At 41.9% G+C, this 25,576-nt stretch overlaps 1 long non-coding RNA gene across 2 annotated transcripts; it reads left to right on the plus strand.

Moving 5' to 3' along the window:
* Positions 1-3,553: 3,553 nt before the first annotated feature.
* Positions 3,554-19,821, plus strand: LOC139518478 (uncharacterized). Of its 2 annotated transcripts, none has more exons than XR_011663367.1 (2): positions 3,554-3,852; positions 19,670-19,821. It is a non-coding gene; the product is annotated as an uncharacterized lncRNA (long non-coding RNA). The 2 variants fall into 2 exon arrangements; XR_011663368.1 differs by lacking the exon at positions 3,554-3,852 and adding an exon at positions 10,532-10,727.
* The last annotated feature ends 5,755 nt before the right edge of the window (positions 19,822-25,576 follow it).

The raw sequence follows: 25,576 nt of genomic DNA on the forward strand, positions 1-25,576 counted from the left end.
TACACAAAGGTCTTAACAGAAAACATACCTGGGAATCCTCAATCTGCGTCACGCCCTGCTAGAAAAAAAGAAAAGGCGCAATTAGACATACACATAGGTCTTAACAGAAAACATACCTGGGAATCCTCAATCTGCGTCGCGCCCTGCTAGAAAAAAGAAAAGACGCAATTAGACATACACAAAGGTCTTAACAGAAAACATACCTGGGAATCCTCAATCTGCGCTGCGCCCTGCTAGAAAAAAAGAAAAGGCGCAATTAGACATACACAAAGGTCTTAACAGAAAACATACCTGGGAATCCTCAATCTGCGTCGTGCCCTGCTAGAAAAAAAGAAAAAGCGCAATTAGACATACACAAAGGTCTTAACAGAAAACATACCTGGGAATCCTCAATCTGCGTCGCGCCCTGCTAGAAAAAAAGAAAAGGCGCAATTAGACATACACAAAGGTCTTAACAGAAAACATACCTGGGAATCCTCAATCTGCGTCGCGCCCTGCTAGAAAAAAAGAAAAGGCGCAATTAGACATACACAAAGGTCTAACAGAAAACATACCTGGGAATCCTCAATCTGCGTCGCGCCCTGCTAGAAAAAAAGAAAAAGCGCAATTAGACATACACAAAGGTCTTAACAGAAAACATACCTGGGAATCCTCAATCTGCGTCGCGCCCTGCTAGAAAAAAAGGAAAGGCGCAATTAGACATACACAAAGGTCTTAACAGAAAACATACCTGGGAATCCTCAATCTGCGTCGCGCCCTGCTAGAAAAAAGAAAAGGCGCAATTAGACATACACAAAGGTCTTAACAGAAAACATACCTGGGAATCCTCAATCTGCGTCGCGCCCTGCTAGAAAAAAGAAAAGCACAATTAGACATACACAAAGGTCTTAACAGAAAACATACCTGGGAATCCTCAATCTGCGTCGCGCCCTGCTAGAAAAAAAGAAAAGGCGCAATTAGACATACACAAAGGTCTTAACAGAAAACATACCTGGGAATCCTCAATCTGCATCGCGCCCTGCTAGAAAAAAAGAAAAGGCGCAATTAGACATACACAAAGGTCTTAACAGAAAACATACCTGGGAATCCTCAATCTGCGTCGCGCCCTGCTAGAAAAAAAGAAAAGGCGCAATTAGACATACACAAAGGTCTTAACAGAAAACATACCTGGGAATCCTCAATCTGCGTCGCGCCCTGCTAGAAAAAAAGAAAAGGCGCAATTAGACATACACAAAGGTCTTAACAGAAAACATACCTGGGAATCCTCAATCTGCGTTGCGCCCTGCTAGAAAAAAGAAAAGGACAATAAGACATACACAAAGGTCTTAACAGAAAACATACCTGGGAATCCTCAATCTGCGTCGCGCCCTGCTAGAAAAAAAGAAAAGGCGCAATTAGACATACACAATGGTCTTAACAGAAAACATACCTGGGAATCCTCAATCTGCGTCGCGCCCTGCTAGAAAAAAAGAAAAGGCGCAATTAGACATACACAAAGGTCTTAACAGAAAACATACCTGGGAATCCTCAATCTGCGTCGTGCCCTGCAAAAAAAAAAGGCCACACGACCTAAAGGAAAAAAAAAGAAACCATTAGACATACACAAAGGTCTTAACAGAAAACATACCTGGGAATCCTCAATCTGCGTCGAGCCCTGCTAGAAAAAAAGAAAAGGCGCAATTAGACATACACAAAGGTCTTAACAGAAAACATACCTGGGAATCCTCAATCTGCGTCGCGCCCTGCTAGAAAAAAAGAAAAGGCGCAATTAGACATACACAAAGGTCTTAACAGAAAACATACCTGGAATTCCTCAATCTGCGTCGCGCCCTGCTAGAAAAAAATAAAAAGAGCAATTAGACATACACAAAGGTCTTAACAGAAAACATACCTGCGAATCCTCAATCTGCGTCGCGCCCTGCTAGAAAAAAAGAAAATGCGCAATTAGACATACACAAAGGTCTTAACAGAAAACATACCTGGGAATCCTCAATCTGCGTCGCGCCCTGCAAAAAAAAAAAAAGGCCACACGACCTAAAGGAAAAAAAAAGAAACCATTAGACATACACAAAGGTCTTAACAGAAAACATACCTGGGAATCCTCAATCTGCGTCGCGCCCTGCTAGAAAAAAAGAAAAAGCGCAATTAGACATACACAAAGGTCTTAACAGAAAACATACCTGGGAATCCTCAATCTGCGTCGCGCCCTGCTAGAAAAAAGAAAAGGCGCAATTAGACATACACAAAGGTCTTAACAGAAAACATACCTGGGAATCCTCAATCTGCGTCGCGCCCTGCTAGAAAAAAGAAAAGCACAATTAGACATACACAAAGGTCTTAACAGAAAACATACCTGGGAATCCTCAATCTGCGTCGCGCCCTGCTAGAAAAAAGAAAAGCACAATTAGACATACACAAAGGTCTTAACAGAAAACATACCTGGGAATCCTCAATCTGCGTCGCGCCCTGCTAGAAAAAAAGAAAAGGCGCAATTAGACATACACAAAGGTCTTAACAGAAAACATACCTGGGAATCCTCAATCTGCATCGCGCCCTGCTAGAAAAAAAGAAAAAAGCGCAATTAGACATACACAAAGGTCTTAACAGAAAACATACCTGGGAATTCTCAATCTGCGTCGCGCCTTGCTAGAAAAAAAGAAAAGGCGCAATTAGACATACACAAAGGTCTTAACAGAAAACATACCTGGGAATCCTCAATCTGCGTCGCTCCCTGCTAGAAAAAAATAAAAAGCGCAATTAGACATACACAAAGGTCTTAACAGAAAACATACCTGGGAATCCTCAATCTGCGTCGCGCCCTGCTAGAAAAAAGAAAAGGCGCAATTAGACATACACAAAGGTCTTAACAGAAAACATACCTGGGAATCCTCAATCTGCGTCGAGCCCTGCTAGAAAAAAAGAAAAGGCGCAATTAGACATACACAAAGGTCTTAACAGAAAACATACCTGGGAATCCTCAATCTGCGTCGCGCCCTGCTAGAAAAAAAGAAAAGGCGCAATTAGACATACACAAAGGTCTTAACAGAAAACATACCTGGGAATCCTCAATCTGCGTCGCGCCCTGCAAAAAAAAAAAAAGGCCACACGACCTAAAGGAAAAAAAAAGAAACCATTAAACATACACAAAGGTCTTAACAGAAAACATACCTGGGAATCCTCAATCTGCGTCGCGCCCTGCTAGAAAAAAAGAAAAAGCGCAATTAGACATACACAAAGGTCTTAACAGAAAACATACCTGGGAATCCTCAATCTGCGTCGCGCCCTGCTAGAAAAAAGAAAAGGCGCAATTAGACATACACAAAGGTCTTAACAGAAAACATACCTGGGAATCCTCAATCTGCGTCGCGCCCTGCTAGAAAAAAAGAAAAGGCGCAATTAGACATACACAAAGGTCTTAACAGAAAACATACCTGGGAATCCTCAATCTGCGTCGCGCCCTGCTAGAAAAAAAGAAAAGGCGCAATTAGACATACACAAAGGTCTTAACAGAAAACATACCTGGGAATCCTCAATCTGCGTCGCGCCCTGCTAGAAAAAAAGAAAAAGCGCCATTAGACATACACAAAGGTCTTAACAGAAAACATACCTGGGAATCCTCAATCTGCGTCGCGCCCTGCTAGAAAAAAAGAAAAGGCGCAATTAGACATACACAAAGGTCTTAACAGAAAACATACCTGGAATTCCTCAATCTGCGTCGCGCCCTGCTAGAAAAAAATAAAAAGAGCAATTAGACATACACAAAGGTCTTAACAGAAAACATACCTGCGAATCCTCAATCTGCGTCGCGCCCTGCTAGAAAAAAAGAAAATGCGCAATTAGACATACACAAAGGTCTTAACAGAAAACATACCTGGGAATCCTCAATCTGCGTCGCGCCCTGCAAAAAAAAAAAAAGGCCACACGACCTAAAGGAAAAAAAAAGAAACCATTAGACATACACAAAGGTCTTAACAGAAAACATACCTGGGAATCCTCAATCTGCGTCGCGCCCTGCTAGAAAAAAAGAAAAAGCGCAATTAGACATACACAAAGGTCTTAACAGAAAACATACCTGGGAATCCTCAATCTGCGTCGCGCCCTGCTAGAAAAAAGAAAAGGCGCAATTAGACATACACAAAGGTCTTAACAGAAAACATACCTGGGAATCCTCAATCTGCGTCGCGCCCTGCTAGAAAAAAGAAAAGCACAATTAGACATACACAAAGGTCTTAACAGAAAACATACCTGGGAATCCTCAATCTGCGTCGCGCCCTGCTAGAAAAAAGAAAAGCACAATTAGACATACACAAAGGTCTTAACAGAAAACATACCTGGGAATCCTCAATCTGCGTCGCGCCCTGCTAGAAAAAAAGAAAAGGCGCAATTAGACATACACAAAGGTCTTAACAGAAAACATACCTGGGAATCCTCAATCTGCATCGCGCCCTGCTAGAAAAAAAGAAAAAAGCGCAATTAGACATACACAAAGGTCTTAACAGAAAACATACCTGGGAATTCTCAATCTGCGTCGCGCCTTGCTAGAAAAAAAGAAAAGGCGCAATTAGACATACACAAAGGTCTTAACAGAAAACATACCTGGGAATCCTCAATCTGCGTCGCTCCCTGCTAGAAAAAAATAAAAAGCGCAATTAGACATACACAAAGGTCTTAACAGAAAACATACCTGGGAATCCTCAATCTGCGTCGCGCCCTGCTAGAAAAAAGAAAAGGCGCAATTAGACATACACAAAGGTCTTAACAGAAAACATACCTGGGAATCCTCAATCTGCGTCGCGCCCTGCTAGAAAAAAAGAAAAGGCGCAATTAGACATACACAAAGGTCTTAACAGAAAACATACCTGGGAATCCTCAATCTGCGTCGCGCCCTGCTAGAAAAAAAGAAAATCCGCAATTAGACATACACAAAGGTCTTAACAGAAAACATACCTGGGAATCCTCAATCTGCGTCGCGCCCTGCAAAAAAAAAAAAAGGCCACACGACCTAAAGGAAAAAAAAAGAAACCATTAAACATACACAAAGGTCTTAACAGAAAACATACCTGGGAATCCTCAATCTGCGTCGCGCCCTGCTAGAAAAAAAGAAAAAGCGCAATTAGACATACACAAAGGTCTTAACAGAAAACATACCTGGGAATCCTCAATCTGCGTCGCGCCCTGCTAGAAAAAAGAAAAGGCGCAATTAGACATACACAAAGGTCTTAACAGAAAACATACCTGGGAATCCTCAATCTGCGTCGCGCCCTGCTAGAAAAAAAGAAAAGGCGCAATTAGACATACACAAAGGTCTTAACAGAAAACATACCTGGGAATCCTCAATCTGCGTCGCGCCCTGCTAGAAAAAAAGAAAAGGCGCAATTAGACATACACAAAGGTCTTAACAGAAAACATACCTGGGAATCCTCAATCTGCGTCGCGCCCTGCTAGAAAAAAAGAAAAAGCGCCATTAGACATACACAAAGGTCTTAACAGAAAACATACCTGGGAATCTTCAATCTGCGTCGCGCCCTGCTAGAAAAAAAGAAAAGGCGCAATTAGACATACACAAAGGTCTTAACAGAAAACATACCTGGGAATCCTCAATCTGCGTCGCGCCCTGCTAGAAAAAAAAAAAGCGCAATTAGACATACACAAAGGTCTTAACAGAAAACATACCTGGGAATCCTCAATCTGCGTCGCGCCCTGCTAGAAAAAAAGAAAAGGCGCAATTAGACATACACAAAGGTCTTAACAGAAAACATACCTGGGAATCCTCAATCTGCGTCGCGCCCTGCTAGAAAAAAGAAAAGGCGCAATTAGACATACACAAAGGTCTTAACAGAAAACATACCTGGGAATCCTCAATCTGCGTCGCGCCCTGCTAGAAAAAAGAAAAGGACAATTAGACATACACAAAGGTCTTAACAGAAAACATACCTGGGAATCCTCAATCTGCGTCGCGCCCTGCTAGAAAAAAAGAAAAGGCGCAATTAGACATACACAAAGGTCTTAACAGAAAACATACCTGGGAATCCTCAATCTGCATCGCGCCCTGCAAAAAAAAAAAAGGCCACACGACCAAAAGGAAAAAAAAAGAAACCATTAGACATACACAAAGGTCTTAACAGAAAACATACCTGGGAATCCTCAATCTGCGTCACGCCCTGCTAGAAAAAAAGAAAAGGCGCAATTAGACATACACATAGGTCTTAACAGAAAACATACCTGGGAATCCTCAATCTGCGTCGCGCCCTGCTAGAAAAAAGAAAAGACGCAATTAGACATACACAAAGGTCTTAACAGAAAACATACCTGGGAATCCTCAATCTGCGTCGCGCCCTGCTAGAAAAAAAGAAAAGGCGCAATTAGACATACACAAAGGTCTTAACAGAAAACATACCTGGGAATCCTCAATCTGCGTCGCGCCCTGCAAAAAAAAAAAAGGCCACACGACCTTAAGGAAAAAAAAAGAAACCATTAGACATACACAAAGGTCTTAACAGAAAACATACCTGGGAATCCTCAATCTGCGTCGCGCCCTGCTAGAAAAAAAGAAAAGGCGCAATTAGACATACACAAAGGTCTTAACAGAAAACATACCTGGGAATCCTCAATCTGCGTCGCGCCCTGCTAGAAAAAAAGAAAAAGCGCAATTAGACATACACAAAGGTCTTAACAGAAAACATACCTGGGAATCCTCAATCTGCGTCGCGCCCTGCTAGAAAAAAGAAAAGGCGCAATTAGACATACACAAAGGTCTTAACAGAAAACATACCTGGGAATCCTCAATCTGCGTCGTGCCCTGCTAGAAAAAAGAAAAGGACAATTAGACATACACAAAGGTCTTAACAGAAAACATACCTGGGAATCCTCAATCTGCGTCGCGCCCTGCTAGAAAAAAAGAAAAGGTGCAATTAGACATACACAAAGGTCTTAACAGAAAACATACCTGGGAATCCTCAATCTGCGTCGCGCCCTGCTAGAAAAAAAGAAAAAGCGCAATTAGACATACACAAAGGTCTTAACAGAAAACATACCTGGGAATCCTCAATCTGCGTCGCGCCCTGCTAGAAAAAAAGAAAAGGCGCAATTAGACATACACAAAGGTCTTAACAGAAAACATACCTGGAAATCCTCAATCTGCGTCGCGCCCTGCTAGAAAAAAATAAAAAGCGCAATTAGACATACACAAAGGTCTTAACAGAAAACATACCTGGGAATCCTCAATCTGCGTCGCGCCCTGCTAGAAAAAAGAAAAGGCGCAATTAGACATACACAAAGGTCTTAACAGAAAACATACCTGGGAATCCTCAATCTGCGTCGCGCCCTGCTAGAAAAAAAGAAAAGGCGCAATTAGACATACACAAAGGTCTTAACAGAAAACATACCTGGGAATCCTCAATCTGCGTCGCGCCCTGCAAAAAAAAAAAAGGCCACACGACCTTAAGGAAAAAAAAAGAAACCATTAGACATACACAAAGGTCTTAACAGAAAACATACCTGGGAATCCTCAATCTGCGTCGCGCCCTGCTAGAAAAAAAGAAAAGGCGCAATTAGACATACACAAAGGTCTTAACAGAAAACATACCTGGGAATCCTCAATCTGCGTCGCGCCCTGCTAGAAAAAAAGAAAAAGCGCAATTAGACATACACAAAGGTCTTAACAGAAAACATACCTGGGAATCCTCAATCTGCGTCGCGCCCTGCTAGAAAAAAGAAAAGGCGCAATTAGACATACACAAAGGTCTTAACAGAAAACATACCTGGGAATCCTCAATCTGCGTCGCGCCCTGCTAGAAAAAAGAAAAGGACAATTAGACATACACAAAGGTCTTAACAGAAAACATACCTGGGAATCCTCAATCTGCGTCGCGCCCTGCTAGAAAAAAAGAAAAGGCGCAATTAGACATACACAAAGGTCTTAACAGAAAACATACCTGGGAATCCTCAATCTGCATCGCGCCCTGCAAAAAAAAAAAAGGCCACACGACCAAAAGGAAAAAAAAAGAAACCATTAGACATACACAAAGGTCTTAACAGAAAACATACCTGGGAATCCTCAATCTGCGTCACGCCCTGCTAGAAAAAAAGAAAAGGCGCAATTAGACATACACATAGGTCTTAACAGAAAACATACCTGGGAATCCTCAATCTGCGTCGCGCCCTGCTAGAAAAAAGAAAAGACGCAATTAGACATACACAAAGGTCTTAACAGAAAACATACCTGGGAATCCTCAATCTGCGTCGCGCCCTGCTAGAAAAAAAGAAAAGGCGCAATTAGACATACACAAAGGTCTTAACAGAAAACATTCCTGGGAATCCTCAATCTGCGTCGCGCCCTGCAAAAAAAAAAAAGGCCACACGACCTTAAGGAAAAAAAAAGAAACCATTAGACATACACAAAGGTCTTAACAGAAAACATACCTGGGAATCCTCAATCTGCGTCGCGCCCTGCTAGAAAAAAAGAAAAGGCGCAATTAGACATACACAAAGGTCTTAACAGAAAACATACCTGGGAATCCTCAATCTGCGTCGCGCCCTGCTAGAAAAAAAGAAAAAGCGCAATTAGACATACACAAAGGTCTTAACAGAAAACATACCTGGGAATCCTCAATCTGCGTCGCGCCCTGCTAGAAAAAAGAAAAGGCGCAATTAGACATACACAAAGGTCTTAACAGAAAACATACCTGGGAATCCTCAATCTGCGTCGTGCCCTGCTAGAAAAAAGAAAAGGACAATTAGACATACACAAAGGTCTTAACAGAAAACATACCTGGGAATCCTCAATCTGCGTCGCGCCCTGCTAGAAAAAAAGAAAAGGTGCAATTAGACATACACAAAGGTCTTAACAGAAAACATACCTGGGAATCCTCAATCTGCGTCGCGCCCTGCTAGAAAAAAAGAAAAAGCGCAATTAGACATACACAAAGGTCTTAACAGAAAACATACCTGGGAATCCTCAATCTGCGTCGCGCCCTGCTAGAAAAAAAGAAAAGGCGCAATTAGACATACACAAAGGTCTTAACAGAAAACATACCTGGAAATCCTCAATCTGCGTCGCGCCCTGCTAGAAAAAAATAAAAAGCGCAATTAGACATACACAAAGGTCTTAACAGAAAACATACCTGGGAATCCTCAATCTGCGTCGCGCCCTGCTAGAAAAAAGAAAAGGCGCAATTAGACATACACAAAGGTCTTAACAGAAAACATACCTGGGAATCCTCAATCTGCGTCGCGCCCTGCTAGAAAAAAGAAAAGCACAATTAGACATACACAAAGGTCTTAACAGAAAACATACCTGGGAATCCTCAATCTGCGTCGCGCCCTGCTAGAAAAAAAGAAAAGGCGCAATTAGACATACACAAAGGTCTTAACAGAAAACATACCTGGGAATCCTCAATCTGCATCGCGCCCTGCTAGAATAAAAGAAAAAAGCGCAATTAGACATACACAAAGGTCTTAACAGAAAACATACCTGGGAATTCTCAATCTGCGTCGCGCCTTGCTAGAAAAAAAGAAAAGGCGCAATTAGACATACACAAAGGTCTTAACAGAAAACATACCTGGGAATCCTCAATCTGCGTCGCGCCCTGCTAGAAAAAAATAAAAAGCGCAATTAGACATACACAAAGGTCTTAACAGAAAACATACCTGGGAATCCTCAATCTGCGTCGTGCCCTGCTAGAAAAAAGAAAAGGCGCAATTAGACATACACAAAGGTCTTGACAGAAAACATACCTGGGAATCCTCAATCTGCGTCGCGCCCTGCTAGAAAAAAAGAAAAGGCGCAATTAGACATACACAAAGGTCTTAACAGAAAACATACCTGGGAATCCTCAATCTGCGTCGCGCCCTGCAAAAAAAAAAAGGCCACACGACCTAAAGGAAAAAAAAAGAAACCATTAGACATACACAAAGGACTTAACAGAAAACATACCTGGGAATCCTCAATCTGCGTCGCGCCCTGCTAGAAAAAAAGAAAAGGCGCAATTAGACATACACAAAGGTCTTAACAGAAAACATACCTGGGAATCCTCAATCTGCGTCGCGCCCTGCTAGAAAAAAAGAAAAAGCGCCATTAGACATACACAAAGGTCTTAACAGAAAACATACCTGGGAATCCTCAATCTGCGTCGCGCCCTGCTAGAAAAAAAGAAAAGGCGCAATTAGACATACACAAAGGTCTTAACAGAAAACATACCTGGGAATCCTCAATCTGCGTCGCGCCCTGCTAGAAAAAAATAAAAAGCGCAATTAGACATACACAAAGGTCTTAACAGAAAACATACCTGGGAATCCTCAATCTGCGTCGCGCCCTGCTAGAAAAAAGAAAAGGACAATTAGACATACACAAAGGTCTTAACAGAAAACATACCTGGGAATCCTCAATCTGCGTCGCGCCCTGCTAGAAAAAAAGAAAAGGCGCAATTAGACATACACAAAGGTCTTAACAGAAAACATACCTGGGAATTCTCAATCTGCATCGCGCCCTGCAAAAAAAAAAAAGGCCACACGACCAAAAGGAAAAAAAAGAAACCATTAGACATACACAAAGGTCTTAACAGAAAACATACCTGGGAATCCTCAATCTGCGTCACGCCCTGCTAGAAAAAAAGAAAAGGCGCAATTAGACATACACATAGGTCTTAACAGAAAACATACCTGGGAATCCTCAATCTGCGTCGCGCCCTGCTAGAAAAAAGAAAAGACGCAATTAGACATACACAAAGGTCTTAACAGAAAACATACCTGGGAATCCTCAATCTGCGTCGCGCCCTGCTAGAAAAAAAGAAAAGGCGCAATTAGACATACACAAAGGTCTTAACAGAAAACATACCTGGGAATCCTCAATCTGCGTCGCGCCCTGCAAAAAAAAAAAAGGCCACACGACCTTAAGGAAAAAAAAAGAAACCATTAGACATACACAAAGGTCTTAACAGAAAACATACCTGGGAATCCTCAATCTGCGTCGCGCCCTGTTAGAAAAAAAGAAAAGGCGCAATTAGACATACACAAAGGTCTTAACAGAAAACATACCTGGGAATCCTCAATCTGCGTCGCGCCCTGCTAGAAAAAAAGAAAAAGCGCAATTAGACATACACAAAGGTCTTAACAGAAAACATACCTGGGAATCCTCAATCTGCGTCGCGCCCTGCTAGAAAAAAGAAAAGGCGCAATTAGACATACACAAAGGTCTTAACAGAAAACATACCTGGGAATCCTCAATCTGCGTCGTGCCCTGCTAGAAAAAAGAAAAGGACAATTAGACATACACAAAGGTCTTAACAGAAAACATACCTGGGAATCCTCAATCTGCGTCGCGCCCTGCTAGAAAAAAAGAAAAGGTGCAATTAGACATACACAAAGGTCTTAACAGAAAACATACCTGGGAATCCTCAATCTGCGTCGCGCCCTGCTAGAAAAAAAGAAAAAGCGCAATTAGACATACACAAAGGTCTTAACAGAAAACATACCTGGGAATCCTCAATCTGCGTCGCGCCCTGCTAGAAAAAAAGAAAAGGCGCAATTAGACATACACAAAGGTCTTAACAGAAAACATACCTGGGAATCCTCAATCTGCGTCGCGCCCTGCTAGAAAAAAATAAAAGCGCAATTAGACATACACAAAGGTCTTAACAGAAAACATACCTGGGAATCCTCAATCTGCGTCGCGCCCTGCTAGAAAAAAGAAAAGGCGCAATTAGACATACACAAAGGTCTTAACAGAAAACATACCTGGGAATCCTCAATCTGCGTCGCGCCCTGCTAGAAAAAAGAAAAGCACAATTAGACATACACAAAGGTCTTAACAGAAAACATACCTGGGAATCCTCAATCTGCGTCGCGCCCTGCTAGAAAAAAAGAAAAGGCGCAATTAGACATACACAAAGGTCTTAACAGAAAACATACCTGGGAATCCTCAATCTGCATCGCGCCCTGCTAGAATAAAAGAAAAAAGCGCAATTAGACATACACAAAGGTCTTAACAGAAAACATACCTGGGAATTCTCAATCTGCGTCGCGCCTTGCTAGAAAAAAAGAAAAGGCGCAATTAGACATACACAAAGGTCTTAACAGAAAACATACCTGGGAATCCTCAATCTGCGTCGCGCCCTGCTAGAAAAAAATAAAAAGCGCAATTAGACATACACAAAGGTCTTAACAGAAAACATACCTGGGAATCCTCAATCTGCGTCGCGCCCTGCAAGAAAAAAAGAAAAGGCGCAATTAGACATACACAAAGGTCTTAACAGAAAACATACCTGGGAATCCTCAATCTGCGTCGCGCCCTGCAAAAAAAAAAGGCCACACGACCTAAAGGAAAAAAAAAGAAACCATTAGACATACACAAAGGACTTAACAGAAAACATACCTGGGAATCCTCAATCTGCGTCGCGCCCTGCTAGAAAAAAAGAAAAGGCGCAATTAGACATACACAAAGGTCTTAACAGAAAACATACCTGGGAATCCTCAATCTGCGTCGCGCCCTGCTAGAAAAAAAGAAAAAGCGCCATTAGACATACACAAAGGTCTTAACAGAAAACATACCTGGGAATCCTCAATCTGCGTCGCGCCCTGCTAGAAAAAAAGAAAAGGCGCAATTAGACATACACAAAGGTCTTAACAGAAAACATACCTGGGAATCCTCAATCTGCGTCGCGCCCTGCTAGAAAAAAATAAAAAGCGCAATTAGACATACACAAAGGTCTTAACAGAAAACATACCTGGGAATCCTCAATCTGCGTCGCGCCCTGCTAGAAAAAAAGAAAAGGCGCAATTAGACATACACAAAGGTCTTAACAGAAAACATACCTGGGAATCCTCAATCTGCGTCGCGCCCTGCTAGAAAAAAGAAAAGGCGCAATTAGACATACACAAAGGTCTTAACAGAAAACATACCTGGGAATCCTCAATCTGCGTCGCGCCCTGCTAGAAAAAAGAAAAGGACAATTAGACATACACAAAGGTCTTAACAGAAAACATACCTGGGAATCCTCAATCTGCGTCGCGCCCTGCTAGAAAAAAAGAAAAGGCGCAATTAGACATACACAAAGTTCTTAATAGAAAACATACCTGGGAATCCTCAATCTGCGTCGCGCCCTGCTAGAAAAAAATAAAAAGCGCAATTAGACATACACAAAGGTCTTAACAGAAAACATACCTGGGAATCCTCAATCTGCGTCGCGCCCTGCTAGAAAAAAAGAAAAGGCGCAATTAGACATACACAAAGGTCTTAACAGAAAACATACCTGGGAATCCTCAATCTGCGTCGCGCCCTGCTAGAAAAAAGAAAAGGCGCAATTAGACATACACAAAGGTCTTAACAGAAAACATACCTGGGAATCCTCAATCTGCGTCGCGCCCTGCTAGAAAAAAAGAAAAAGCGCAATTAGACATACACAAAGGTCTTAACAGAAAACATACCTGGGAATCCTCAATCTGCGTCGCTCGCTGCAAAAAAAAAAGGCCACACGACCTAAAGGAAAAAAAAAGAAACCATTAGACATACACAAAGGTCTTAACAGAAAACATACCTGGGAATCCTCAATCTGCGTCGCGCCCTGCTAGAAAAAAAGAAAAAGCGCAATTAGACATACACAAAGGTCTTAACAGAAAACATACCTGGGAATCCTCAATCTGCGTCGCGCCCTGCTAGAAAAAAGAAAAGGACAATTAGACATACACAAAGGTCTTAACAGAAAACATACCTGGGAATCCTCAATCTGCGTCGCGCCCTGCTAGAAAAAAAGAAAAGGCGCAATTAGACATACACAAAGTTCTTAATAGAAAACATACCTGGGAATCCTCAATCTGCGTCGCGCCCTGCTAGAAAAAAATAAAAAGCGCAATTAGACATACACAAAGGTCTTAACAGAAAACATACCTGGGAATCCTCAATCTGCGTCGCGCCCTGCTAGAAAAAAAGAAAAGGCGCAATTAGACATACACAAAGGTCTTAACAGAAAACATACCTGGGAATCCTCAATCTGCGTCGCGCCCTGCTAGAAAAAAGAAAAGGCGCAATTAGACATACACAAAGGTCTTAACAGAAAACATACCTGGGAATCCTCAATCTGCGTCGCGCCCTGCTAGAAAAAAAGAAAAAGCGCAATTAGACATACACAAAGGTCTTAACAGAAAACATACCTGGGAATCCTCAATCTGCGTCGCTCGCTGCAAAAAAAAAAAGGCCACACGACCTAAAGGAAAAAAAAAGAAACCATTAGACATACACAAAGGTCTTAACAGAAAACATACCTGGGAATCCTCAATCTGCGTCGCGCCCTGCTAGAAAAAAAGAAAAAGCGCAATTAGACATACACAAAGGTCTTAACAGAAAACATACCTGGGAATCCTCAATCTGCGTCGCGCCCTGCTAGAAAAAAGAAAAGGCGCAATTAGACATACACAAAGGTCTTAACAGAAAACATACCTGGGAATCCTCAATCTGCGTCGCGCCCTGCTAGAAAAAAGAAAAGCACAATTAGACATACACAAAGGTCTTAACAGAAAACATACCTGGGAATCCTCAATCTGCGTCGCGCCCTGCTAGAAAAAAGAAAAGCACAATTAGACATACACAAAGGTCTTAACAGAAAACATACCTGGGAATCCTCAATCTGCGTCGCGCCCTGCTAGAAAAAAAGAAAAGGCGCAATTAGACATACACAAAGGTCTTAACAGAAAACATACCTGGGAATCCTCAATCTGCATCGCGCCCTGCTAGAAAAAAAGAAAAAAGCGCAATTAGACATACACAAAGGTCTTAACAGAAAACATACCTGGGAATCCTCAATCTGCGTCGCGCCTTGCTAGAAAAAAAGAAAAGGCGCAATTAGAAATACACAAAGGTCTTAACAGAAAACATACCTGGGAATCCTCAATCTGCGTCGCGCCCTGCTAGAAAAAAATAAAAAGCGCAATTAGACATACACAAAGGTCTTAACAGAAAACATACCTGGGAATCCTCAATCTGCGTCGCGCCCTGCTAGAAAAAAGAAAAGGCGCAATTAGACATACACAAAGGTCTTAACAGAAAACATACCTGGGAATCCTCAATCTGCGTCGCGCCCTGCTAGAAAAAAAGAAAAGGCGCAATTAGACATACACAAAGGTCTTAACAGAAAACATACCTGGGAATCCTCAATCTGCGTCGCGCCCTGCTAGAAAAAAGAAAAGGCGCAATTAGACATACACAAAGGTCTTAACAGAAAACATACCTGGGAATCCTCAATCTGCGTCACGCCCTGCTAGAAAAAAAGAAAAGGCGCAATTAGACATACACAAAGGTCTTAACAGAAAACATACCTGGGAATCCTCAATCTGCGTCGCGCCCTGCTAGAAAAAAAGAAAAAGTGCAATTAGACATACACAAAGGTCTTAACAGAAAACATACCTGGGAATCCTCAATCTGCGTCGCGCCCTGCTAGAAAAAAAGAAAAGGCGCAATTAGACATACACAAAGGTCTTAACAGAAAACATACCTGGGAATCCTCAATCTGTGTCGCGCCCTGCTAGAAAAAAAGAAAAGGCGCAATTAGACATACACAAAGGTCTTAACAGAAAACATACCTGGGAATCCTCAATCTGCGTCGCGCCCTGCAAAATAAAAAAGGCCACACGACCTAAAGGAAAAAAAAAGAAACCATTAGACATACACAAAGGTCTTAACAGAAAACATACCTGGGAATCCTCAATCTGCGTCGCGCCCTGCTAGAAAAAAAGAAAAGGCGCAATTAGACATACACAAAGGTCTTAACAGAAAACATACCTGGGAATCCTCAATCTGCGTCGCGCCCTGCTAGAAAAAAGAAAAGGCGCAATTAGACATACACAAAGGTCTTAACAGAAAACATACCTGGGAATCCTCAATCTGCGTCACGCCCTGCTAGAAAAAAAGAAAAGGCGCAATTAGACATACACAAAGGTCTTAACAGAAAACATACCTGGGAATCCTCAATCTGCGTCGCGCCCTGCTAGAAAAAAAGAAAAAGTGCAATTAGACATACACAAAGGTCTTAACAGAAAACATACCTGGGAATCCTCAATCTGCGTCGCGCCCTGCTAGAAAAAAAGAAAAGGCGCAATTAGACATACACAAAGGTCTTAACAGAAAACATACCTGGGAATCCTCAATCTGCGTCGCACCCTGCTAGAAAAAAGAAAAGGCGCAATTAGACATACACAAAGGTCTTAACAGAAAACATACCTGGGAATCCTCAATCTGCGTCGCGCCCTGCTAGAAAAAAGAAAAGGCGCAATTAGACATACACAAAGGTCTTAACAGAAAACATACCTGGGAATCCTCAATCTGCGTCGCGCCCTGCTAGAAAAAAAGAAAAGGCGCAATTAGACATACACAAAGGTCTTAACAGAAAACATACCTGGGAATCCTCAATCTGCGTCGCGCCCTGCTAGAAAAAAAGAAAAAGTGCAATTAGACATACACAAAGGTCTTAACAGAAAACATACCTGGGAATCCTCAATCTGCGTCGCGCCCTGCTAGAAAAAAAGAAAAAGTGCAATTAGACATACACAAAGGTCTTAACAGAAAACATACCTGGGAATCCTCAATCTGCGTCGCGCCCTGCTAGAAAAAAAGAAAAGGCGCAATTAGACATACACAAAGGTCTTAACAGAAAACATACCTGGGAATCCTCAATCTGCGTCGCGCCCTGCAAAAATAAAAAAGGCCACACGACCTAAAGGAAAAAAAAAGAAACCATTAGACATACACAAAGGTCTTAACAGAAAACATACCTGGGAATCCTCAATCTGCGTCGCGCCCTGCTAGAAAAAAAGAAAAGGCGCAATTAGACATACACAAAGGTCTTAACAGAAAACATACCTGAAAATCCTCAATCTGCGTCGCGCCCTGCAAAAAAAAAAAAGGCCACACGACCTAAAGGAAAAAAAAAGAAACCATTAGACATACACAAAGGTCTTAACAGAAAACATACCTGGGAATCCTCAATCTGCGTCGCGCCCTGCTAGAAAAAAAGAAAAGGCGCAATTAGACATACACAAAGGTCTTAACAGAAAACATACCTGGGAATCCTCAATCTGCGTCGCGCCCTGCTAGAAAAAAGAAAAGGCGCAATTAGACATACACAAAGGTCTTAACAGAAAACATACCTGGGAATCCTCAATCTGCGTCGCGCCCTGCTAGAAAAAAAGAAAAGGCGCAATTAGACATACACAAAGGTCTTAACAGAAAACATACCTGGGAATCCTCAATCTGCGTCGCGCCCTGCAAAAAAAAAAAGGCCACACGACCTAAAGGAAAAAAAAGAAACCATTAGACATACACAAAGGTCTTAACAGAAAACATACCTGGGAATCCTCAATCTGCGTCGCGCCCTGCTAGAAAAAAAGAAAAGGCGCAATTAGACATACACAAAGGTCTTAACAGAAAACATACCTGGGAATCCTCAATCTGCGTCGCGCCCTGCTAGAAAAAAAGAAAAAGTGCAATTAGACATACACAAAGGTCTTAACAGAAAACATACCTGGGAATCCTCAATCTGCGTCGCGCCCTGCTAGAAAAAAAGAAAAAGTGCAATTAGACATACACAAAGGTCTTAACAGAAAACATACCTGGGAATCCTCAATCTGCGTCGCGCCCTGCTAGAAAAAAAGAAAAGGCGCAATTAGACATACACAAAGGTCTTAACAGAAAACATACCTGGGAATCCTCAATCTGCGTCGCGCCCTGCTAGAAAAAAAGAAAAGGCGCAATTAGACATACACAAAGGTCTAAACAGAAAACATACCTGGGAATCCTCAATCTGCGTCGCGCCCTGCTAGAAAAAAGAAAAGGCGCAATTAGACATACACAAAGGTCTTAACAGAAAACATACCTGGGAATCCTCAATCTGCGTCGCGCCCTGCTAGAAAAAAAGAAAAGGCGCAATTAGACATACACAAAGGTCTTAACAGAAAACATACCTGGGAATCCTCAATCTGCGTCGCGCCCTGCTAGAAAAAAAGAAAAAGTGCAATTAGACATACACAAAGGTCTTAACAGAAAACATACCTGGGAATCCTCAATCTGCGTCGCGCCCTGCTAGAAAAAAAGAAAAGGCGCAATTAGACATACACAAAGGTCTTAACAGAAAACATACCTGGGAATCCTCAATCTGCGTCGAGCCCTGCTAGAAAAAAAGAAAAGGCGCAATTAGACATACACAAAGGTCTTAACAGAAAACATACCTGGGAATCCTCAATCTGCGTCGCGCCCTGCTAGAAAAAAAGAAAAGGCGCAATTAGACATACACAAAGGTCTTAACAGAAAACATACCTGGGAATCCTCAATCTGCGTCGCGCCCTGCTAGAAAAAAAGAAAAAGCGCAATTAGACATACACAAAGGTCTTAACAGAAAACATACCTGGGAATCCTCAATCTGCGTCGCGCCCTGCAAAAAAAAAAAGGCCACACGACCTAAAGGAAAAAAAAAGAAACCATTAGACATACACAAAGGTCTTAACAGAAAACATACCTGGGAATCCTCAATCTGCGTCGCGCCCTGCTAGAAAAAAAGAAAAGGCGCAATTAGACATACACAAAGGTCTTAACAGAAAACATACCTGGGAATCCTCAATCTGCGTCGCGCCCTGCTAGAAAAAAGAAAAGGCGCAATTAGACATACACAAAGGTCTTAACAGAAAACATACCTGGGAATCCTCAATCTGCGTCGCGCCCTTCTAGAAAAAAAGAAAAGGCGCAATTAGACATACACAAAGGTCTTAACAGAAAACATACCTGGGAATCCTCAATCTGCGTCGCGCCCTGCAAAAAAAAAAAAGGCCACACGACCTAAAGGAAAAAAAAAGAAACCATTAGACATACACAAAGGTCTTAACAGAAAACATACCTGGGAATCCTCAATCTGCGTCGCGCCCTGCTAGAAAAAAAGAAAAGGCGCAATTAGACATACACAAAGGTCTTAACAGAAAACATACCTGGGAATCCTCAATCTGCGTCGCGCCCTGCTAGAAAAAAAGAAAAAGTGCAATTAGACATACACAAAGGTCTTAACAGAAAACATACCTGGGAATCCTCAATCTGCGTCGCGCCCTGCAAAAAAAAAAAAGGCCACACGACCTAAAGGAAAAAAAAAGAAACCATTAGACATACACAAAGGTCTTAACAGAAAACATACCTGGGAATCCTCAATCTGCGTCGCGCCCTGCTAGAAAAAAAGAAAAGGCGCAATTAGACATACACAAAGGTCTTAACAGAAAACATACCTGGGAATCCTCAATCTGCGTCGCGCCCTGCTAGAAAAAAAGAAAAAGTGCAATTAGACATACACAAAGGTCTTAACAGAAAACATACCTGGGAATCCTCAATCTGCGTCGCGCCCTGCTAGAAAAAAAGAAAAGGCGCAATTAGACATACACAAAGGTCTTAACAGAAAACATACCTGGGAATCCTCAATCTGCGTCGCGCCCTGCTAGAAAAAAATAAAAAGCGCAATTAGACATACACAAAGGTCTTAACAGAAAACATACCTGGGAATCCTCAATCTGTGTCGCGCCCTGCTAGAAAAAAAGAAAAGGCGCAATTAGACATACACAAAGGTCTTAACAGAAAACATACCTGGGAATCCTCAATCTGCGTCGCGCCCTGCTAGAAAAAAAGAAAAAGCGCAATTAGACAAACACAAAGGTCTTAACAGAAAACATACCTGGGAATCCTCAATCTGCGTCGCGCCCTGCTAGAAAAAAAGAAAAGCACAATTAGACATACACAAAGGTCTTAACAGAAAACATACCTGGGAATCCTCAATCTGCGTCGCGCCCTGCTAGAAAAAAAGAAAAGGCGCAATTAGACATACACAAAGGTCTTAACAGAAAACATACCTGGGAATCCTCAATCTGCGTCACGCCCTGCTAGAAAAAAGAAAAGGCGCAATTAGACATACACAAATGTCTTAACAGAAAACATACCTGGGAATCCTCAATCTGCGTCGCGCCCTGCTAGAAAAAAAGAAAAGGCGCAATTAGACATACACAAAGGTCTTAACAGAAAACATACATTGGAATCCTCAATCTGCGTCGCGCCCTGCAAAAAAAAAAAAGGCCACAGGACCTAAAGGAAAAAAAAAGAAACCATTAGACATACACAAAGGTCTTAACAGAAAACATACCTGGGAATCCTCAATCTGCGTCGCGCCCTGCTAGAAAAAAAGAAAAGGCGCAATTAGACATACACAAAGGTCTTAACAGAAAACATACCTGGGAATCCTCAATCTGCGTCGCGCCCTGCTAGAAAAAAAGAAAAAGTGCAATTAGACATACACAAAGATCTTAACAGAAAACATACCTGGGAATCCTCAATCTGCGTCGCGCCCTGCTAGAAAAAAAGAAAAGGCGCAATTAGACATACACAAAGGTCTTAACAGAAAACATACCTGGGAATCCTCAATCTGCGTCGCACCCTGCTAGAAAAAAATAAAAAGCGCAATTAGACATACACAAAGGTCTTAACAGAAAACATACCTGGGAATCCTCAATCTGCGTCGCACCCTGCTAGAAAAAAATAAAAAGCGCAATTAGACATACACAAAGGTCTTAACAGAAAACATACCTGGGAATCCTCAATCTGCGTCGCGCCCTGCTAGAAAAAAAGAAAAAGTGCAATTAGACATACACAAAGGTCTTAACAGAAAACATACCTGGGAATCCTCAATCTGCGTCGCGCCCTGCTAGAAAAAAAGAAAAGGCGCAATTAGACATACACAAAGGTCTTAACAGAAAACATACCTGGGAATCCTCAATCTGCGTCGCGCCCTGCTAGAAAAAAAGAAAAGGCGCAATTAGACATACACAAAGGTCTTAACAGAAAACATACCTGGGAATCCTCAATCTGCGTCGCGCCCTGCTAGAAAAAAAGAAAAGGCGCAATTAGACATACACAAAGGTCTTAACAGAAAACATACCTGGGAATCCTCAATCTGCGTCGCGCCCTGCTAGAAAAAAAGAAAAAGCGCAATTAGACATACACAAAGGTCTTAACAGAAAACATACCTGGGAATCCTCAATCTGCGTCGCGCCCTGCAAAAAAAAAAAGGCCACACGACCTAAAGGAAAAAAAAAGAAACCATTAGACATACACAAAGGTCTTAACAGAAAACATACCTGGGAATCCTCAATCTGCGTCGCGCCCTGCTAGAAAAAAAGAAAAGGCGCAATTAGACATACACAAAGGTCTTAACAGAAAACATACCTGGGAATCCTCAATCTGCGTCGCGCCCTGCTAGAAAAAAGAAAAGGCGCAACTAGACATACACAAAGGTCTTAACAGAAAACATACCTGGGAATCCTCAATCTGCGTCGCGCCCTTCTAGAAAAAAAGAAAAGGCGCAATTAGACATACACAAAGGTCTTAACAGAAAACATACCTGGGAATCCTCAATCTGCGTCGCGCCCTGCAAAAAAAAAAAAGGCCACACGACCTAAAGGAAAAAAAAAGAAACCATTAGACATACACAAAGGTCTTAACAGAAAACATACCTGGGAATCCTCAATCTGCGTCGCGCCCTGCTAGAAAAAAAGAAAAGGCGCAATTAGACATACACAAAGGTCTTAACAGAAAACATACCTGGGAATCCTCAATCTGCGTCGCGCCCTGCTAGAAAAAAGAAAAGGCGCAATTAGACATACACAAAGGTCTTAACAGAAAACATACCTGGGAATCCTCAATCTGCGTCGCGCCCTGCTAGAAAAAAAGAAAAGGCGCAATTAGACATACACAAAGGTCTTAACAGAAAACATACCTGGGAATCCTCAATCTGCGTCGCGCCCTGCAAAAAAAAAAAAGGCCACACGACCTAAAGGAAAAAAAAAGAAACCATTAGACATACACAAAGGTCTTAACAGAAAACATACCTGGGAATCCTCAATCTGCGTCGCGCCCTGCTAGAAAAAAAGAAAAGGCGCAATTAGACATACACAAAGGTCTTAACAGAAAACATACCTGGGAATCCTCAATCTGCGTCGCGCCCTGCTAGAAAAAAAGAAAAAGTGCAATTAGACATACACAAAGGTCTTAACAGAAAACATACCTGGGAATCCTCAATCTGCGTCGCGCCCTGCAAAAAAAAAAAAGGCCACACGACCTAAAGGAAAAAAAAAGAAACCATTAGACATACACAAAGGTCTTAACAGAAAACATACCTGGGAATCCTCAATCTGCGTCGCGCCCTGCTAGAAAAAAAGAAAAGGCGCAATTAGACATACACAAAGGTCTTAACAGAAAACATACCTGGGAATCCTCAATCTGCGTCGCGCCCTGCTAGAAAAAAAGAAAAAGTGCAATTAGACATACACAAAGGTCTTAACAGAAAACATACCTGGGAATCCTCAATCTGCGTCGCGCCCTGCTAGAAAAAAAGAAAAGGCGCAATTAGACATACACAAAGGTCTTAACAGAAAACATACCTGGGAATCCTCAATCTGCGTCGCGCCCTGCTAGAAAAAAATAAAAAGCGCAATTAGACATACACAAAGGTCTTAACAGAAAACATACCTGGGAATCCTCAATCTGTGTCGCGCCCTGCTAGAAAAAAAGAAAAGGCGCAATTAGACATACACAAAGGTCTTAACAGAAAACATACCTGGGAATCCTCAATCTGCGTCGCGCCCTGCTAGAAAAAAAGAAAAAGCGCAATTAGACAAACACAAAGGTCTTAACAGAAAACATACCTGGGAATCCTCAATCTGCGTCGCGCCCTGCTAGAAAAAAAGAAAAGCACAATTAGACATACACAAAGGTCTTAACAGAAAACATACCTGGGAATCCTCAATCTGCGTCGCGCCCTGCTAGAAAAAAAGAAAAGGCGCAATTAGACATACACAAAGGTCTTAACAGAAAACATACCTGGGAATCCTCAATCTGCGTCACGCCCTGCTAGAAAAAAGAAAAGGCGCAATTAGACATACACAAAGGTCTTAACAGAAAACATACCTGGGAATCCTCAATCTGCGTCGCGCCCTGCTAGAAAAAAAGAAAAGGCGCAATTAGACATACACAAAGGTCTTAACAGAAAACATACCTGGGAATCCTCAATCTGCGTCGCGCCCTGCAAAAAAAAAAAAGGCCACAGGACCTAAAGGAAAAAAAAAGAAACCATTAGACATACACAAAGGTCTTAACAGAAAACATACCTGGGAATCCTCAATCTGCGTCGCGCCCTGCTAGAAAAAAAGAAAAGGCGCAATTAGACATACACAAAGGTCTTAACAGAAAACATACCTGGGAATCCTCAATCTGCGTCGCGCCCTGCTAGAAAAAAAGAAAAGGCGCAATTAGACATACACAAAGGTCTTAACAGAAAACATACCTGGGAATCCTCAATCTGCGTCGCGCCCTGCTAGAAAAAAAGAAAAAGTGCAATTAGACATACACAAAGGTCTTAACAGAAAACATACCTGGGAATCCTCAATCTGCGTCGCGCCCTGCTAGAAAAAAAGAAAAGGCGCAATTAGACATACACAAAGGTCTTAACAGAAAACATACCTGGGAATCCTCAATCTGCGTCGCACCCTGCTAGAAAAAAATAAAAAGCGCAATTAGACATACACAAAGGTCTTAACAGAAAACATACCTGGGAATCCTCAATCTGCGTCGCACCCTGCTAGAAAAAAATAAAAAGCGCAATTAGACATACACAAAGGTCTTAACAGAAAACATACCTGGGAATCCTCAATCTGCGTCGCGCCCTGCTAGAAAAAAAGAAAAGGCGCAATTAGACATACACAAAGGTCTTAACAGAAAACATACCTGGGAATCCTCAATCTGCGTCGCGCCCTGCAAAAAAAAAAAAGGCCACACGACCTAAAGGAAAAAAAAAGAAACCATTAGACATACACAAAGGTCTTAACAGAAAACATACCTGGGAATCCTCAATCTGCGTCGCGCCCTGCTAGAAAAAAAGAAAAGGCGCAATTAGACATACACAAAGGTCTTAACAGAAAACATACCTGGGAATCCTCAATCTGCGTCGCGCCCTGCTAGAAAAAAAGAAAAAGTGCAATTAGACATACACAAAGGTCTTAACAGAAAACATACCTGGGAATCCTCAATCTGCGTCGCGCCCTGCAAAAAAAAAAAAGGCCACACGACCTAAAGGAAAAAAAAAGAAACCATTAGACATACACAAAGGTCTTAACAGAAAACATACCTGGGAATCCTCAATCTGCGTCGCGCCCTGCTAGAAAAAAAGAAAAGGCGCAATTAGACATACACAAAGGTCTTAACAGAAAACATACCTGGGAATCCTCAATCTGCGTCGCGCCCTGCTAGAAAAAAAGAAAAAGTGCAATTAGACATACACAAAGGTCTTAACAGAAAACATACCTGGGAATCCTCAATCTGCGTCGCGCCCTGCTAGAAAAAAAGAAAAGGCGCAATTAGACATACACAAAGGTCTTAACAGAAAACATACCTGGGAATCCTCAATCTGCGTCGCGCCCTGCAAAAAAAAAAAAGGCCACAGGACCTAAAGGAAAAAAAAAGAAACCATTAGACATACACAAAGGTCTTAACAGAAAACATACCTGGGAATCCTCAATCTGCGTCGTCCCTGCTAGAAAAAAATAAAAAGCGCAATTAGACATACACAAAGGTCTTAACAGAAAACATACCTGGGAATCCTCAATCTGTGTCGCGCCCTGCTAGAAAAAAAGAAAAGGCGCAATTAGACATACACAAAGGTCTTAACAGAAAACATACCTGGGAATCCTCAATCTGCGTCGCGCCCTGCTAGAAAAAAAGAAAAAGTGCAATTAGACATACACAAAGGTCTTAACAGAAAACATACCTGGGAATCCTCAATCTGCGTCGCGCCCTGCTAGAAAAAAAGAAAAGCACAATTAGACATACACAAAGGTCTTAACAGAAAACATACCTGGGAATCCTCAATCTGCGTCGCACCCTGCTAGAAAAAAATAAAAAGCGCAATTAGACATACACAAAGGTCTTAACAGAAAACATACCTGGGAATCCTCAATCTGCGTCGCACCCTGCTAGAAAAAAATAAAAAGCGCAATTAGACATACACAAAGGTCTTAACAGAAAACATACCTGGGAATCCTCAATCTGCGTCGCGCCCTGCTAGAAAAAAAGAAAAGGCGCAATTAGACATACACAAAGGTCTTAACAGAAAACATACCTGGGAATCCTCAATCTGCGTCGCGCCCTGCAAAAAAAAAAAAGGCCACACGACCTAAAGGAAAAAAAAAGAAACCATTAGACATACACAAAGGTCTTAACAGAAAACATACCTGGGAATCCTCAATCTGCGTCGCGCCCTGCTAGAAAAAAAGAAAAGGCGCAATTAGACATACACAAAGGTCTTAACAGAAAACATACCTGGGAATCCTCAATCTGCGTCGCGCCCTGCTAGAAAAAAAGAAAAAGTGCAATTAGACATACACAAAGGTCTTAACAGAAAACATACCTGGGAATCCTCAATCTGCGTCGCGCCCTGCAAAAAAAAAAAAGGCCACACGACCTAAAGGAAAAAAAAAGAAACCATTAGACATACACAAAGGTCTTAACAGAAAACATACC

Source organism: Mytilus edulis, chromosome 4 (assembly GCF_963676685.1).
Source record: "Mytilus edulis chromosome 4, xbMytEdul2.2, whole genome shotgun sequence".
Lineage (NCBI taxonomy): Eukaryota > Metazoa > Mollusca > Bivalvia > Mytilida > Mytilidae > Mytilus > Mytilus edulis.